Consider the following 17,183-nt stretch of genomic DNA (forward strand, 5'->3'; position numbering starts at 1 on the left):
GGATAACTCTTTTTGTTTGTGGACCTAGATGCACAAATGGGTTCTCATCTGAGTTCTGCTGATTTTTTTGAGACAGAGGTTTTCTTCTTTCTTTCTCACTCTGCCCTGACATCTGGTCTGTCTAGCAGTGTATGCCTGATTTTGTCCTCTGAAAATGAAACAAGTCAGAAAAAGCCCCACCAGTACCAAAATCTTCTTACACAGCTTCAGCATAAGCCTTTCTACCTATAAGGAGGCTCTTAAAGAAGGATGATCTCTTTCTCAAAGTCACAATGTCCCTGCTGTTTCTATTGATTTCTCTAGTTATTTGTGGGTGCTCAGCAGTTCTACTTGCTGACTGTACGTGCACGGGCTCAATCACACTCAGCTGCATAATGAGACAAGCTATAGGGGAAAGAAAATCCCCAAACCCTAGTCTTACCGTCATTTTCCCTTTCTAATGCGGGTGATGAAAGGCCTGAATTAATTAGTGAAGAAGCTGCAGAACACCCAAGAGCATGTCTTTATTAGTTTCAGAACAATTAGATGTAGCACAACTCATGGAGAATGACACTGAAGTGAGCAACTCTTAGGTAACTAATATTAATTTTTCACTAGACACTCAAAATTATGCACAGTTGTATTTTCTTTGCTGTATGCAGTGCAGTGGATCAGAGCCAGACTTCAGCCTGAGGGTTGCAGAATTACCTCCAGTGCTTTTTTTCCTTTTTTATTCAATAGCAACTACTGCTCTTAGCAAACAGTGCAACATTTTTTCAAGAGTGATCCTTCTTCCTCTTCCCCAGTGTGTGACGTGCCTTCTGGGCTCCTTCCCCACCCCTTATTGATTTAGATACTGAAATGCTCAAGTTCAGAAGCCTGATAGCTTCCTCATTACTGGTGCAGAAGAAGTAATTAAGAGTGTTTTTCTCTGCATAGCACCGTGAGGTGGGGGCTCTGCTCTCACTGTGCTATCCCTTTTTGTAGCTTACGTTTGAGCAAAGATGTGCTTGAACTTCCGATGCACATGCATCCACTATGCATAAAGAACCTCAGCCTATGCATAAATGCAAATTGCTGAGTGCTTAGCATTTGATGGCTTGGGTTTGTTTTTTTTTTTGTAACAATAAAATAAATGGAGAGCAAGAAGTTCTGAGTCTGCTGGAAGACTCTGGTCCTAGAGTGTTAACTGTTCTTGCACTCAAGAGCAAAACTGTGCTGACAGAGGTAATAAATATACTATGGATTGCTAGTGGATTTATTGATTAGGTTCTCATGGAACAAAGTTTCCTTCTTAAGGCACTACAGCAGTGGCTGTAGCTTTTCTCTAAACAAGATTTCTGCCAGTCAAAAATAAAAGAGATTTTCTTCAATTCTCTAGAATTGAGAATTGCTTACATTTTGCTCTTACACTATTCTTCTGAGTTTTCTTCTTTTCCTTATCACTGTGTTATGGTTCAGAGAAACCTATCTCCCTGCTTTGGGTATTTCCACCATTCTCTGCACTTAGTTCCATTTTTCTGTCTCTTTCAAATTCATTTTCTTAATGGTTAGAGTTGCCTGGGAACAGATATTTTCTCCTTAAGCCTTTATCAGACTTGTTGAATTTGATGAATGACACCGAGAGTCTGTTTTTTGCTTGCTGCTTGGCTGGACAGGTCCTGTTTTCCACTCTCAGATAACTGTATCACTCTACGTGACTCTTCCTGGGCTAAAAGCTGGGATCTTGAATCATATACATCTGCTTGGACTCTGTATATGAAATGAAGTCTACTTAGTGTGTTTATTTTCTTATGTGGTGGTTGACCCTGGCTGGTAGCTAACTTCCCACTGGGTCTCTTGCTCAGTACCCCCAGGAGGACAGGAGAGAGAACTGGAAGGGCAAAAGTGGGATAACTCAGGGCTTGAGGTAAACACAGTTTAATAGGTGAAGCAAAACTGTGTCCACAAGCAAACCAAAACAAGACATTCATTCACTCCTTCCCATCGGCAGGCAGGTGCTCAGCCATCTCCAGGAAAGCAGGGGTCTGTCACACATAATGGTTCCTGAGGAAGTAATATGTTGTAGCCCAGAATGTTCTCCCTTCTGCCTTCTTTCTCTGAGCTTTTATTGCTGAGCACTATGTTATATGGTATGGAGTATCCCTCTCGGAAGTTTGGGTCAGCTTTCCCAGCTGTGCCCCCTCCCAACTCCTTTCTCACCCCCAGCCTACTTGGGGGGGCTGGAGTGGGAAACAGCAAGGGAAAAAAAAAAACAACCCACAAACCAAAACCTTGATGCTGTACAAGCACTGCTCAGCCACAGCCAAAACCCTGGTGTGCTATCAGCCTTTTTTGTTACAAATTCACAAATCCAAATCACACCACCATATGGGCTGCTATGACCAAATAAACTCCATCCCACCCGGACTCAGTATACGTTATTGAACTCATGAGTCAAACTCAGGCTGTGCAGACTGATTTACTTACTATATTCTTGGTCTGATTCATAACTATTGATAATTTAAATTAAAACTCGATGGTGGTGTTTGTTTGTTCATTTGTTTTTGTTTTGCTTTACAATGTATATTTTATTTTGCTGTAAATGATTGATAAATGGTATTTTTGTTGGCTTTATGTTTCACAACTACTGGGGAAAAGGAATGTGTAAATATTAGTGTTCCCTTCTTCACTGACTGAGTTGTGTTTAGGTCTGATCAAAACCTCCTGCTCCTGAACTGGAGAACTCTGCCACTGTGGGCATGCTTCCCTGGTTTATATGCTCTGGGTCATGCTCTGGGAACAAACCCACAGAAGTTAATGATACTTCACTCTTTCAGACATGGTGCAAAATAGATACGGATCAAGCCTTCTCTGCAGTCAACACAGGTCATGCCAGAAATAGTTTTTCAGGCCTTAAATAAGCAAAAATGGCTTTCAGTACTAAACTCCTGGTCAAGAAACCTCTCGGTAAAGAAATGTCTCTGCCAAACTTGGACTAATGCAGCCTAGTTCTGGAAAGATGATAATTTAGCATTTTTTTAATTCTGAGGTCCTCAGCAGGTGAAACAGGAAAACAGAAGACAGACCAACAGGACTTATCAGTGAAAAGAGTAAAACTTTAATTTAGGGAGAAGGTTAAACACAGAAGTTTTAATTTAAAAACTTGTGTCATTTTTCCTGCATGTAATTAATGCATAGTTCTGACTCTTTTATGGTCCCTTAATTTAGGAAGACATGATATACTTCCATGGCTGTGTTTTTAGTTTTTGGGGTTATAAAGATTAGTCCATCCCCTGAAGCAAGATTAATATTGACTTATGATTTATTATTGACTTAAGGGAATGCTTAGCAGTGTTCTCTGCAAATGGCTTTCAGATGTTTTGCTTTCTAGATGATGAGGTGGCTCAGAAATTACAGAATCAAAAATGAAAGAACAGAGCTTACTTACTGTTTATCAAAGTATCACCAACGCTGTGAGAGAAAAAAATCAGACCTGAGAGAAATACAAGATACTGCTAAAAAGAAAAGACACACAGTAAAATTTCAGCTTTATTCTGTAGATAATATCCAGTGTTCCTAAGGTAACTGCTAGCTCAGCAAGTCTCAGGAAGACCTGTAAATTTTGTATTAAGAAAGGGAAGGAGATTAAGACGATCATTACTTTGGACTCCAAAGGAGTTGCCAGATTGCTGCTCAGCCTGTCAACACTGTGAAGCAAAGGCTTTTTCTCACACTTGAGAAGCAAATGAGAAGGGAATGTGCTTGGTTCCCTATTTTTTATGCAAGTTTTATTGTCTGAAACTTTAAATACATTATGTTTTTTTACTGTTGAACAGGGAAAGGAGCATTACCGAGCCATGCAAGATCGATGAAGGCCTTTTAAAGGAAAGAACTGTGCTGGCCTCTGGTATGGAGAGCTAACCAACAGGCTAAGGCTCAGTTCTGTTTTGGCTAATCTGGAGTATTTTGTAAAAGCACAATTCAGTTTTGGATTTGTAGTTCATAATATACTACTGTTCTTGTTGGATAGTGAGTAGACAAGTGATCAGCATAAATGATCATGAGCCATGATAAAATACCATGAGCCATTTACTTTGGCCAAATATCAGTCTGGAATGGGTGGACAAGGGAAGAAGGACAATGTTTATGGAGAGAGAGAAAAAAAAAAATATGTTCCTGTAGAAAAGCCAACCCCCCGCCCCGCTTTTTGTTGTTGTTGTGTATCTACCCTTGCTTCCCTTCTGAAGAGAAAGAAGAGTGTAAAGGTGGTGAGCTGGTTTCCATCATAGCTACAGAAAACAGCAGTCCAGCTGAGGAGAGCTGCTGATCTCCACATTCCCCCTGCTCAGTGTGATTGCTTCAGCTAACAAGACACTTTGGAGCCCTCCTGGGGCTATGTCTCAGAAGAGTAGGAGATAGAAATGCCCATGTTTTAGGTGGATGGATGATGGTAGAGCGGTAGATGTGGTATATCTTGATTTCAGTAAAGCATTTGACACTGTCTCCCACAGCATCCTTGTAGATAAGTTGATCAGGTATGGGTTTGGTGATCAGGTAGTGAGGTGGATCAAGAACTGGTTGAAAGGAAGGAGGCAGAGAGTTGTAGTCAATGGGGTGGAATCTGGTTGGAGGTGTGTGACTAGTGGAGTCCCTCAGGGGTCGGTACTGGGACCGGTGTTGTTCAACATCTTCATCAACGACCTGGATGAGGGTATAGAATGTACCCTCAGCAAGTTTGCTGATGACACCAAGCTGGGAGGAGTGGCTGACACACCAGAAGGCTGTGCTGCCATTCAGAGGGACTTGGACAGGCTGGAGAGTTGGGCGGGGAGAAACCTGATGAAGTTTAACAAGGGCAAGTGTAGAGTTTTGCATTTGGGGAAGAAAAATGTCATGCACCAGTATAGGTTGGGGGCTGACCTGCTGGAGAGCAGTGTAGGTGAAAGGGACCTGGGGGTCCTGGTAGACAGGAGGATGACCATGAGCCAGCAATGTGCCCTTGTGGCTAAGAAGGCCAATGGCATCCTGGGGTGTATTAGAAAGGGTGTGGTTAGTAGGTCAAGAGAGGTTCTCCTCCCCCTCTATTCTGCATTGGTGAGGCCGCATCTGGAGTATTGTGTCCAGTTCTGGGCCCCTCAGTTCAGGAAGGACAGGGAACTGCTTGAAAGAGTCCAGTGCAGAGCCACAAAGATGATGAAGGGAGTGGATCATCTCCCTTATGAGGAAAGGCTGAGGGAGCTGGGTCTCTTTAGCTTGGAGAAAAGGAGACTGAGGGGTGACCTCATCAATGTTTACAAATATGTAAGGGGTGAGTGTCAGGGAGATGGAGTTAGGCTTTTCTCAGTGTTGACCAGTGATAGGATAAGGGGTAATGGGATCAAATTGGAGCATAGGAGGTTCAAGGTGAATATTCGAAAAAATTTTTTTACTGTGAGAGTGACAGAGCACTGGAACAGGCTGCCCAGGGAAGTTGTGGAGTCTCCTTCTCTGGAGACATTCAAAACCCACCTGGATGCGTTCCTGTGTGATGTGCTCTAGATGACCCTGCTCTGGCAGAGGGGTTGGACTAGATGATCTTTTGAGGTCCCTTCCAACCCCTAGGATTCTATGTTTTTGGATGTCTCCAGAGAAGTGCAGGTGGTGTCAGGAAGGGAAAGTGCTGTTGGATGCTGTTGTGCTTGCTTTCATCAAACTTTGTACTGTGGGTACAAAGTTACTGCACCAGCAACTGAGATGAGAAAAACAGGCATCATGGTGAGAAGTGAAGTGGGTCAGCTTCCACCAATTGTGAAGGTATGTTAGTGATCTTAACTCAGCTCACCTTGTGTGAGAGCTTAGTCCACTGCAGGGTTGGCTTTTGCATGAAGTCATTCTTCCTTAAAAGAATAATGGCTTATTTTGCATGAACTAGTGGCATTTTGCATTGCCATTTTACACCTGACTCTTGATGATTAAATGGAAATTTGAATTCCTAATATCTCCAATCTTTTACTTTTGAGGTGCTTTTATTGCTGGAACGGAGAATACACTTTCTGATTTTTTTTTTTAAACTTTACAAGACCTTCTGAAACTCTGATGAATTTCACAAAAAATCACAACATTTCCATTTCTCCATATTCAGTGTTCCCAATAATGGAATGTATTGGTGTGTTACACACCAGCATATTGTACATACATACATATTATACATACAGCATATTGTAAAACTATAACATAAAGCAAATGAGAAAATGTGAATTCTTCTACTGCAATAGTTAAACAATATAGATGTAAAAAGCCAGGCAAATTTAGAAATATAATGATTCCCATAGTAACAATTACTTGGCTATATTGTGTGGCTGATATTATATAAAATAGCTGTTAGTAGTAATACATGCATATAATTATATGTAAAGTGTTTTCAGTGTGGTAAAATTAATACTGCTCTGGGAACCATAAATTTTTATTTTCTTGACCTCTGCATATTTAAATGTTTGCCCTTAATGTTGCATTAAGTTTGTTCTAATTTTACTGGAGTAAAAAAAACACAAATGTGCTGAGGAGGTGGGACAGGGGTGGGGAGCAGAGAAACAGAGCTAAGCTGGTGACACAATTATATAGTTTATCAGAAATGCAAATAAACTAGGCTTTAATGCTGTAGGATTGTGTGGTTTGTGTTGGTGTTATGACTTCTTACTCTGTGGTTCCCTGATAGGTGGAATCATGTTGCACAACAAATACACAAGCAACTGGTCAACAAGAAGCTCTATAAAATTATTTTTTTATGCAGTCATAGGTGTAGCAAATCTCTTGGAATCCTATAATTTTAAACTGTATTGTGGCGAATGTCCATCAGTTTTCACTGATACTTAATCTGAGTTGCTGGACTGGATTTGGAATCTCTAAGATTGGAGGGGAACATAGTATGAATAGATTTGCTTTCAGCTTTCTAGCTGGAGTTCACCTGACCTGTGATAGGGTCTATGTTTGTACAATATAAACAAAATTGTGTTTGTCCTGTTGTATTTATTTACTTGCACAGCTGATAGGAAGCAATTGTTTTCTTTAGAGTGAAAAAAAAGGTATCCTTTATGCAGATGGTCTCTTAAGTGTTACAGTTTTCCTAAGGGTTAATTCCAAGAAGCTTAGATACATTCATAGAATCATAGAATCATAGAATCCTAGGGGTTGGAAGGGACCTCGAAAGATCATCTAGTCCAACCCCCCTGCCAGAGCAGGGTCACCTAGAGTACATCACACAGGAAGGCATCCAGGCGGGTTTTGAATGTCTCCAGCGAAGGAGACTCCACAACCTCTCTGGGCAGCCTGTTCCAGTGCTCTGTCACTCTTACAGTAAAAAAATTTTTCCTGATATTCCTCTTAAACCTCCTATGCTCCAACTTGTATCCATTACTCCTTGTCCTATCACTGGACTTCACTGAAAAAAGCTTAACTCCATCGTCTTGACACTCACCCTTTACATATTTGTAAACATTGATGAGGTCCCCCCTCAGTCTCCTTTTCTCCAAACTAAAGAGACCCAGCTCCCTCAGCCTTTCCTCATAAGGGAGATGTTCCACTCCCTTAATCATCCTTGTGGCTCTGCGCTGGACTCTTTCAAGCACTTCCCTGTCCTTGAACTGAGGGGCCCAGAACTGGACACAATATTCCAGATGTGGCCTCACCAATGCAGAATAGAGGGGGAGGAGAACCTCTCTTGACCTACTAACCACACCCTTTCTAATACACCCCAGGATGCCATTGGCCTTCTTAGCCACAAGGGCACACTGCTGACTCATGGTCATCCTCCTGTCTACCATGACCCCCAGGTCCCTTTCACGTACACTGCTCTCCAGCAGGTCAGCCCCCAACCTGTACTGGTGCATGGCGTTTTTCTTCCCCAAATGCAAAACTCTACACTTACCCTTGTTGAACTTCATCAGGTTTTTCCCCGCCCAAGTCTCCAGCCTGTCTAAGTCTCTCTGAATGGCAGCACAGCCTTCTGGTGTGTCAGCCACTCCTCCCAGCTTGGTGTCATCAGCAAACTTGCTGAGGGTACATTCTGTGCCCTCATCCAGGTCGTTGATGAAGATGTTGAACAACACCGGTCCCAGTACCGACCCCTGATGGACTCCACTAGTCACAGGCCTCCAACTAGATTCTGCCCCATTGACTACAACTCTCTGACTTCTTCCTTTCAACCAGTTCTTGATCCACCTCACTGCCTGATCATCAAACCCATACTTGATCAACTTATCTACAAGGATGCTGTGGGAGACGGTGTCAAATGCTTTACTGAAATCAAGATAGACCACATCTACCACTCTACCATCATCTATCCACCTAGTAATTTCCTCATAGAAGGCTATGAGGTTAGTCAAACATGACTTACCCTTGGTAAAACCATGTTGACTGCTCTTGATGACCCCCATCTCCTTGATATGTCTAGAGATAGTGCCAAGGACAAGTTGTTCCATTACCTTTCCAGGGATGGAGGTGAGGCTGACCGGTCTATAGTTACCCGGGTCCTCCTTCTTGCCCTTCTTGTAGACTGGAGTGACGTTTGCTATCCTCCAGTCCTCAGGCACCTCTCCAGTTACCCATGACTTACCGAAGATGATGGAGAGTGGCCTAGCAATGACCTCCGCCAGCTCCCTCAGCACCCTTGGATGCATTTCATCCGGACCCATCGATTTATGGATGTCCAGATTATGCAACTGATCCCTAACCCAATCCTCATCTACTATGTCCTCACCTATCTTGACTACTTCTGGGGTTATATGAATCTGGGGCTCATGGGAAAAGCCTGCAGGAGTAAAGACAGAGGCAAAGAAGGCATTCAGCACCTCTGCCTTCTTCATATCCTCTGTCACCAGGGCACCCGCCTCATTCAGCAGTGGGCCTATATTGCCTCTGGTATTAGCTTTGTTGGCTATGTATTTGAAAAAGCCCTTTCTACTGTCCTTAACCCGACTTGTAAGGTTAAGTTCCAAGGAGGCCTTAGCTTTCCTAGTTGCCTCCCTACATTCCCTGACAACATTCCTATATTCCTCCCAAGTGACCAGTCCCTCCTTCCATGATCTATAGATTTTCCTCTTCCACTTGAGTTTCCCCAGCAGTTCCTTTTTTAACCACGCTGGTCTCCTAGCTCCCTTACTAGATTTTCTACCCATTGGGACACACTGATGCTGTGCTTGCAAGAAGTGGTCCTTGAATATTGTCCAGCTATCTTGAGCCCCTTTACCTTCTAGCACTCTGTCCCATGGGACTTCCCTTAACAATTGGTTGAGGAGGCCGAAGTTTGCTCTGTAGAAGTCCAGGGTTCTGGTCCTGCTGGAAATTCTGTTCCTCCCACACAGGATCCTGAACTCCACCATCTCATGGTTGCAGCCAAGGTTGCCATTGACCACCACTGCTTCAATAAGGCCCTCCTTGTTGGTGAGCACAAGATCCAGCAGCGCTCCTCTTCTAGTCGGCTCATCCACCATTTGCATTAAGAAGTTGTCATCAATGCATTGGAGGAACCTCCTAGACTGTGAAAGGCTGGCTGTATAAGTCTTCCAGCAGATATCGGGATAGTTAAAATCTCCCATGAGGACCAAGGACTGCAGTTGTGAGGCTGCTTTCAGCTGCCTGTAGAAAGCCTCATCAACTTCCTCATCTTGATCAGGAGGTCTGTAGTAGACCCCCACAACTGTGTCACCCATACTACCCTGTCCTTTAATTCTTACCCACAGAATTTCAACTCGCCCCTCATCAGCCCCTGTACAAAACTCAATACATTCTAGTTGCTCTCTCACATAAAGAGCAACTCCACCACCTCGCTTCCCCACCCTATCTTTCCTAAAAGACATTGCCTTTATGCACTGTATATAATACCTTACCATTCACTCAAATGGGGCCATTTGTGAAGTAAAGTACTTTTCAACCTGAAAATAGTAGAGAACATGATTACATTGAGCTGATCAGTGAACATTGTTCTTTACAGTGTTACATTTGTCGGTACAGGTAAAATAATATCTTCTTTTGTGTCTTCATGTAAACAAGTAAAATACAATAAAATACTTTACAGATTTTATTATAGCTAAGTCTCAGAGTTCAGAGATTTGTTAGTCTGTATGTTTTCCTATTTTTTATCCATTTTTGTTGACCTCATAACACTTAACCTTGCCCTTTTTTTTGCACAACTAGACAAAAAGCATCACAACATAGGTATCAACTGTCATGTTGATGACTGTTAAAATGAAGAGTTCAGTACCTCAATACTTTTATATACATAATATTGATTAAATGAAAGCTAGCCCTGCACTTTGAGCATTACATGTAACCCCCCTTGTCACAGTGATTTAGAACCTTAGAAATGTGCAGAGTGAGTGGGCATATAGGGCAGAAAAGGATAGATTTGAATTTTCAAGGTCTCGAATTTTCGAACAGCATCAGATGCAGACCAGAAATCCTTTCCCACTTTTTGCCTCCGACCCAGAATTTAGAACAGAATTGCATCTAGGGTCTGCAGTTCAGATTAGCTTTGTGTTCTTCCTCTTTTGCAGTCACAGAGAGGATCTGAATATGCCTTAAAGCCTGCGTTCTCTACGAGGACAAGAGGACGTGTCATTGGGCTTACAATCTGACTTGGAAAAAATCCACAAAATTAAAGCAAGGAAAAGGCACCAGCTCACAAATGCATAGAAGTTAGATGTCTTAAACATGTAGGTTTGAAGAGAGATTCTAGTTGCTTCACCTTCCATGGAAAGCCAATGACCATTGGTGGGTCACTAGCACAGAAGCCAGTCCTGGGGCTGGAGCTGAAAGGAAAGCTCTGTTGCCCCTCTTTTGTTCTATTAATGGTGTTTCACCACTGATCACACCATTTTCTTCTATGTTATGTCTTGGCTTTACACTTACACTGTTTCTTTGCCACCTCCACAAAGATAATATATCTGGCCCAGCTTCTGAAGTTGCTTTATGCATAAGAGTAGCTGTCTCTGTTGTGTGTATAGGATAGACCTGAGGCTCTAGTTTAACCCAGGACACAATGCACCTACTTTTCTTTAAAAACAGGCAGAATATTTCATGTCCTCAAAATCCACCCATGCCTGTGGACATCTCCCAACAAATTATAGACAAGTTTCTTGAAAGTGATTAGGAAATCATCCCTGAATGATCTCTTTGGAAAGAACAAGTAAGTAGATTGGGGTTAAAGTAACACATATGAAGCTTTGCTGTGGGATGCTTTTGCTTGAGGTGGGCTCAACAGAGGGTGGCTGCCCAGTTTGGTAACTCTTCAGGAGAGTTGTGAAGTCTTCTGTGTGACAGAGACTGAACTTTCAGGAAGAGAGGAATGAAGCTGAGGAGCAGAGATTTGAGAAACTCAGAACAAACCCATTGCTTAGAGTCTTCTTCTAGGGAAATGAGACATGTGAGCACTGTTCTTTTCAGAGAGGGGAAAGAAAACCAATGGATCTCCCAGCCCAGCTAAATGCGCTAAAAATGGAGCTACCAAGAAAAATGTTGGTTCTTTCCCTCCTCAAATAGAACTTTGAATCTTGCTGTGGAACTTTTTTAGGTGACTGTTCTTGGAAGTGTCCCAAATGAAATATTTTGAAAATTTCAGACATCTGAAACATTAAGAAAAACACCTTGAAACCTAAACCCTGAAGAAGGGTGGAAAAAACCTGTGTGGTTACCTAATTTTACTTCTGTCTCTAGAAACATTTTTTGTTGTTGTTGTTATTTTTTTGGATGGGAGGATTTTTATTTTGGGCAAAAATGCTTTTTCTAACATAGGCACACAATTCACTAAAAATTGTCCAAATATCATATGCAGAATGTTTTCAGTGAGATAAAATTCTCATGTGCTATGCTGTTTTCTCAAAACCTGAGTATCTACATTTGTTTTACCAAAATGTTGTCACTTTTTCTACTAAGGTTTTTGACTTGCTGCTATTTTTTTTGCTTCAATATAAAATAAATGTTTAGTGTTTAAATGCTGATTAGAAATTGAGTAGTCCCACTGGTATATACAATTGTGGACCAAACAAAGATTGACATTGTTAGTATGTTTCTGAACCAGAAACCTAAAACTCTGTAGTATCTCTTTTGTGGTAGTGTGTCTCAATAAAGAATTTACCTTTACTCATACACCCTCCAGCATAGTTGGTCTCTATTCGGGCTCAGGACTCCAAATCAGAAAATGAGAAACAAAAAAATACCTTGAGGGAACTATCTTGGTGATGACTTTGTTGTTAACTCACCATCACAAAACATGCTTCAAGAGGAGAGAAACAGGCTATTGCCTGACCACACTGAATGCTGAAAATTCTGCCATATAGGTGAGGGATTTGAAGTGCTCAATAAAAAAGTAACCTATTGTTGTTGTAATTGTGCTCAGCACAGTGAATTATGGTGGAGTGATTGCTCACCTAAGGCTTAAATTGCCAGTGGTGTATTGCTTGGGGCAGTTCTTCCAGAATAATAGTTTTCATGGGCACATTAATGATACCAGGTACAGGAGCAGTCACAAAGCACCAACACTGAGGATGTTATGCTCTCATGAAATATATGAAGAAGCAAAGGGAGTGGGACAGAGGCAGAAAAGGACCATTAGTTGTGCCATACTGTTGGCAGAAAAACTACACTGATAGATGCATATGGGTCTCCTTTGCCCTGATGTGAAGAGCAATCAGCAGAATGTGCTTTCTGGAAGTGTGCTTCTGTGGTGATAAGTCTGTTAGCTTCAAGAAAAAACACCCAGAGGAGAGCCATGATTCAAAATGCTCTGCTGGTGATGTCCCTTCTCTCCTAGAAGCACCATCTTCAACATCACTACCGCTTTGTTCATGAGGCTATTAAACAGAGAAAAAAAATCAATATATAATTTATCATTCCACATAGGGCAGAGTTCAAGAAAGTGAAAGAAAGGGATAACAGCTGAAGAAAAAGGCAGTGCTTCTGCTATTGTGCTGGGAAGGGAAATCAGTTTTTATAGGAAAAGCTTTGATGTGCTTTTGCACCTGTTGCATACATGAAGCCTTATGTCTTAGCTGGATTTGTGCAGAGTTCCAGGAAAAAAACTCAGGAACTGATGTGGACTCTTTGGAATGAGAGGTGATAACAGTAACATTCTTCTAATCAAGACTGCAAGTCTCACAGTATTGATCCAGAATATGAAAAGCACAGACTCATGTCTTCCTCTGAATAGGCTTTAAAATGAATGTTTCACCTTCCAAGAAAAAAATAATTAAATCAACTCCAGAGAAGCAAGACTCTTAAGATGTTTTCAAATTCTATTGATGTTACTTTAGTTCGCACAAATATTTCCTTGGAATTCAACCAACAGCCAAATTCTCTTTTTTCAAAGGAACATTTTGGTCACTAGTTTAGAAAGTAATCCCTGTCTCCATCACTGTCTCCTTCTGATACCATTTAAATACTAAAATAAAGTGCAATTACTTCAGCAGGAAAAGCTAATGAACAGCCATCTCAAAATATCCAACAGGTTGACAAGTAAGGCACTCTTCAGGAAGCCATAGCATGAACTGTACACGCTGCTGTGGTCTGTGCAACCTTGGTTGACATTTGTAGTGCTGAGCTGCCAGTGTTCATGGTCCTTTCTCAGACTACCCTCTTGGCTTTGGCCTGCTTTCTGGCTATGTTATGGGATGTGGCAGGCCCTTTCGGGACCAAGCACTTTTGCAGGTGCTCTGCAGACTCTTTGCATTCACACTTTGGCCTATTTGCAAAGGTTTTCACTTATGCTCTTTGCCCAGATGAGGTCCACTGATGTATCAAAGTGGCTATGCAGTAGAGCAGGTTATACACACAGGACTTGTAGCCTGGACTTCTGATCTAAGACTCTAAAATTCAGGCAGACAAGAAGGACTATTACTAGGTAAATGCTGAAGGGATGAGAAAGTTTTCAAAGACGGAATGCTTTTTTTTTCTCTTGCAGTTTCAGAAATTTGAAACTTAAAATTTTTTTTTTTTTGTAATGAAAAGCTGTGTATATATGACAGTGTGTACAGGTTTGATTTTTTGTAGCAATATGTATATATCATAGGTTACACTCATATCCTTACAGGAAGCTATAATGAGGAATTACATCTATCTAATACATACACTAGTGTGTTTATGTATAAACTACAGAGTTGAATGTGTTCGTCAATACATTAATACACAGTCATGCCCTGGTATCATTATGACTCCTGACACTTAGAACCATGGAGTCAATTTAGGTCTGGAAAGGAACCCTGGAGGTCCCCTAATCCACCTCACTGCTCAAAGCTGAGTCATTTCATAGTTAGATCAATCAGGGTTTTATACCAGTGAGTTCTGAAATCTTGAAGTGATGGAAATTTCACAGCTTCTCTGGGTAACCTGTTCAAGCTCTTAACCACTCTCATAGTAAATTTCCTTTTTCCTTATCTCTGGTCAGAATTCCCCTTACTGCAACTTGTGGCCATAACATTTTGTCCTTTTGCTGTGTACTTTTTAGAAGGATTTGGCTGTCTTCCCTGTCTCCTCCCCTGCTCAGCCCTGAATAAATCAGCCTGAAGCCTTCCCTGTCTGGTTTGAACACACTCAGTTCCTTTTTGCTTTACATCATCTGCTCTAGTCCCAGACTGTTTTAGTCTTAGCTTGTCTCCTGGTTTGTCAGTATTTCCCTTATATTGGAGGAGCCCCAAAACTTGTCTTGTGCACTATGAAGATGTTCCCTTTGATATACCCTAACTGCTAGTAAGAGCTGTGTGGTACTTCCAAGTGGCTACAGGCTGAATACTGCATTTCAGTTGTTTAATGAAGCAATACACCTCTTTTGTATAGTTAGAAAGTTGTCTGCTTTACAGGATTCTCTTGATTCTGATGAAAACTCTAATAATAAGGCTGATATTGTGCTTACTCAATCTTCTAAGACACACTTTTTTATTCTTTTATAAAGTTTACTTCTTTTCCAAACTTTTCTTTCCTATCTCCTTTGTAACCCCCACACCCCAGAATTCAGAGTTGGAATTTCAGTCTTCAGTGACTCACCAGAGCTGTAAGAAACAATAAATCCCTGCTCTATACTGTACTGAGTTGTGTGACCAGAGAAAGAATGAGAATGAGTGGGGATTTCATACTGCCAGACCCCAAACCAAGGGACAGACTTTACAGTTGGTTGTGAAAGGACATTACTGCTGGGCTTCTACTGAGAAGCACCTTGGAAGTCCAAAAGTAGTTGTGATTTTGCTTGTATGTGTACGTAAACAAGCTAGTCAGAAGTATTTGGCCTTAACAAGTTCATTGTCTTAAAACCCCCACAATTTTTTATTTGCATCTTTAACTGCACATCTAGCGTGCTGTAGTGATTCTTGAAAAAAGACAATTTGCCTTCTCCCTTTCTTCTGAAAAAGGAAACCGAATCTACGGGGCTTCTCCTGATATGAACAAATGCTATTATATTGACCTGGATTGAATTGTGTAATTTTATTTCAACAGGAAATTTTGATATAGCAATATACAGCTTCTTCAGCTGTCTTCATTCCTACTGATTGCCATGGTATTAGATCTGCCTTTCAGTTTATTTTTTGCTTTGGCTTATACTTTTATTGTGCTTGATTCACCTCCATGAGTTTGATTTGATAGCTTAAGTGCAAGACACATCTCCATGGGAATTCTGCATGCAGGAAAGATCCACTGGGAAAGGAAACAGATTACAGGATCTCCAGACGGCTTCCTCAGAGGCTTATTTTCAGACTTGCCAGTTCCAGATTTTGTGGAGCTTATGGGTAACTTATGGAAACAGGTGAGTTTGTCAGCTCCCCTGTCTTTTAGTTCCCTATTGCTGTTGTTAAAGGAAGGGCTTCTTCATAACATTCTGACAAGGATTCTACTGATGAGTGCGTAGTCCTTTAATTGTGGCTATTGCAAACAATAATTTCACTGCCAGTTGTAAACGATTGGGAATGTGTGGTCTGTGCATAGTGTGTGCAGTGAAACCAGCTGGCTAGGGTAAAAATGGAAATGGTTTGTATTTTATGCAGCTATTTAGACTTTGTGCAACAGAAATGTTTAACTGCTGTTAACCTAATGTGAAAAAAAGATACCATATTTTTTTTGTTTGTGCACATCTCCAGCTGTGCAAGAGTGTGGGAGATTCATGCTTCATGTACCTTGGAGTTTCTGTTAAGTTTTGGGCAGCTGATGTCAGGAAAGACAGATAAGCTTTTCTGGCAGTGAACCTCCATGACAGTGTCACTGTAACTTCAGAATTTCCTCAGGTACATTATTTATAGCTGTGTGTGATCTAGAGAGCTCGCTGTAACTGTTGCTCTCAAGCACATATACCTTGACTATGAACCTTCACAATTATCTTGCAAACACAATGTAAACAGTGAAATGCAGTAGTTCTTCATATAATATTAACTAATTCCTTTCACCGGTGTTTTGAATCCAGGTACAAAACCTTATTAGACTGGCAAGCTGATGTTCTCAGGTAGGTCTGTAGCACAGGATTTCTGCTACAACTTCACTCCACACCCTGGTTATGACCATGTTTAAGTTTTGCAGTTGGTTTTTGCTGGTATGACCTTTGCAGGCAGGTACCTGAAGATACTTTGAGGACAAGATATCCAGATCTGGAAATTGTTAGATAATGAATACATCGGTGTCTATGCTTCATCATTCTGCCTTAAACTCTTCCCCTGAAAGAAGAGCTTCCGGCATTTCTCGTATTTCCATTTAAGGATTTTTCAGATTAAAATTTTGAGTAACTTCATGCCAACATCTAATTCATATTTGTAGTTCTGCTATAACAATAACAGGATCGCAGTTCAATGAGTACAGAGTTATTTATTTGGCATATGTGAGTGATTTTCAGTCTCATAACTGAAGTAATTTAAATCTTCCAAAGAGACTCCAAATGTTTACAGAGATGAGATCTACATTTACACAGTTTAGGATTGTTGTGATTGAGTCCACTTAAATAATGTAAGATGAAAAGATCTTCCTGTATCCATTCATGATTAGAAGACTATAGCACTTCCTTTTGCAATTAGGGCACCTATTGCCATTAAGTAATCAAATTGGAGTTAATTGTTTAGCAAATGCATCATCCTATACCCCTCCAAACATTTATATTGGTTTTCCTCTGTGTTTAGGTGTCAGCATTTCAAGTAAACAGTAGCTGAATATTGATATTGATCTGTGAGGCTGTGTGTACCTTAGCAGCCTGTTTTTGTGCAGTAATGGGTTTTGGAAGCAGC

This window comes from Apus apus, chromosome 2 (genome assembly GCF_020740795.1).
Source record: "Apus apus isolate bApuApu2 chromosome 2, bApuApu2.pri.cur, whole genome shotgun sequence".
In the NCBI taxonomy this organism is placed as follows: domain Eukaryota; kingdom Metazoa; phylum Chordata; class Aves; order Apodiformes; family Apodidae; genus Apus; species Apus apus.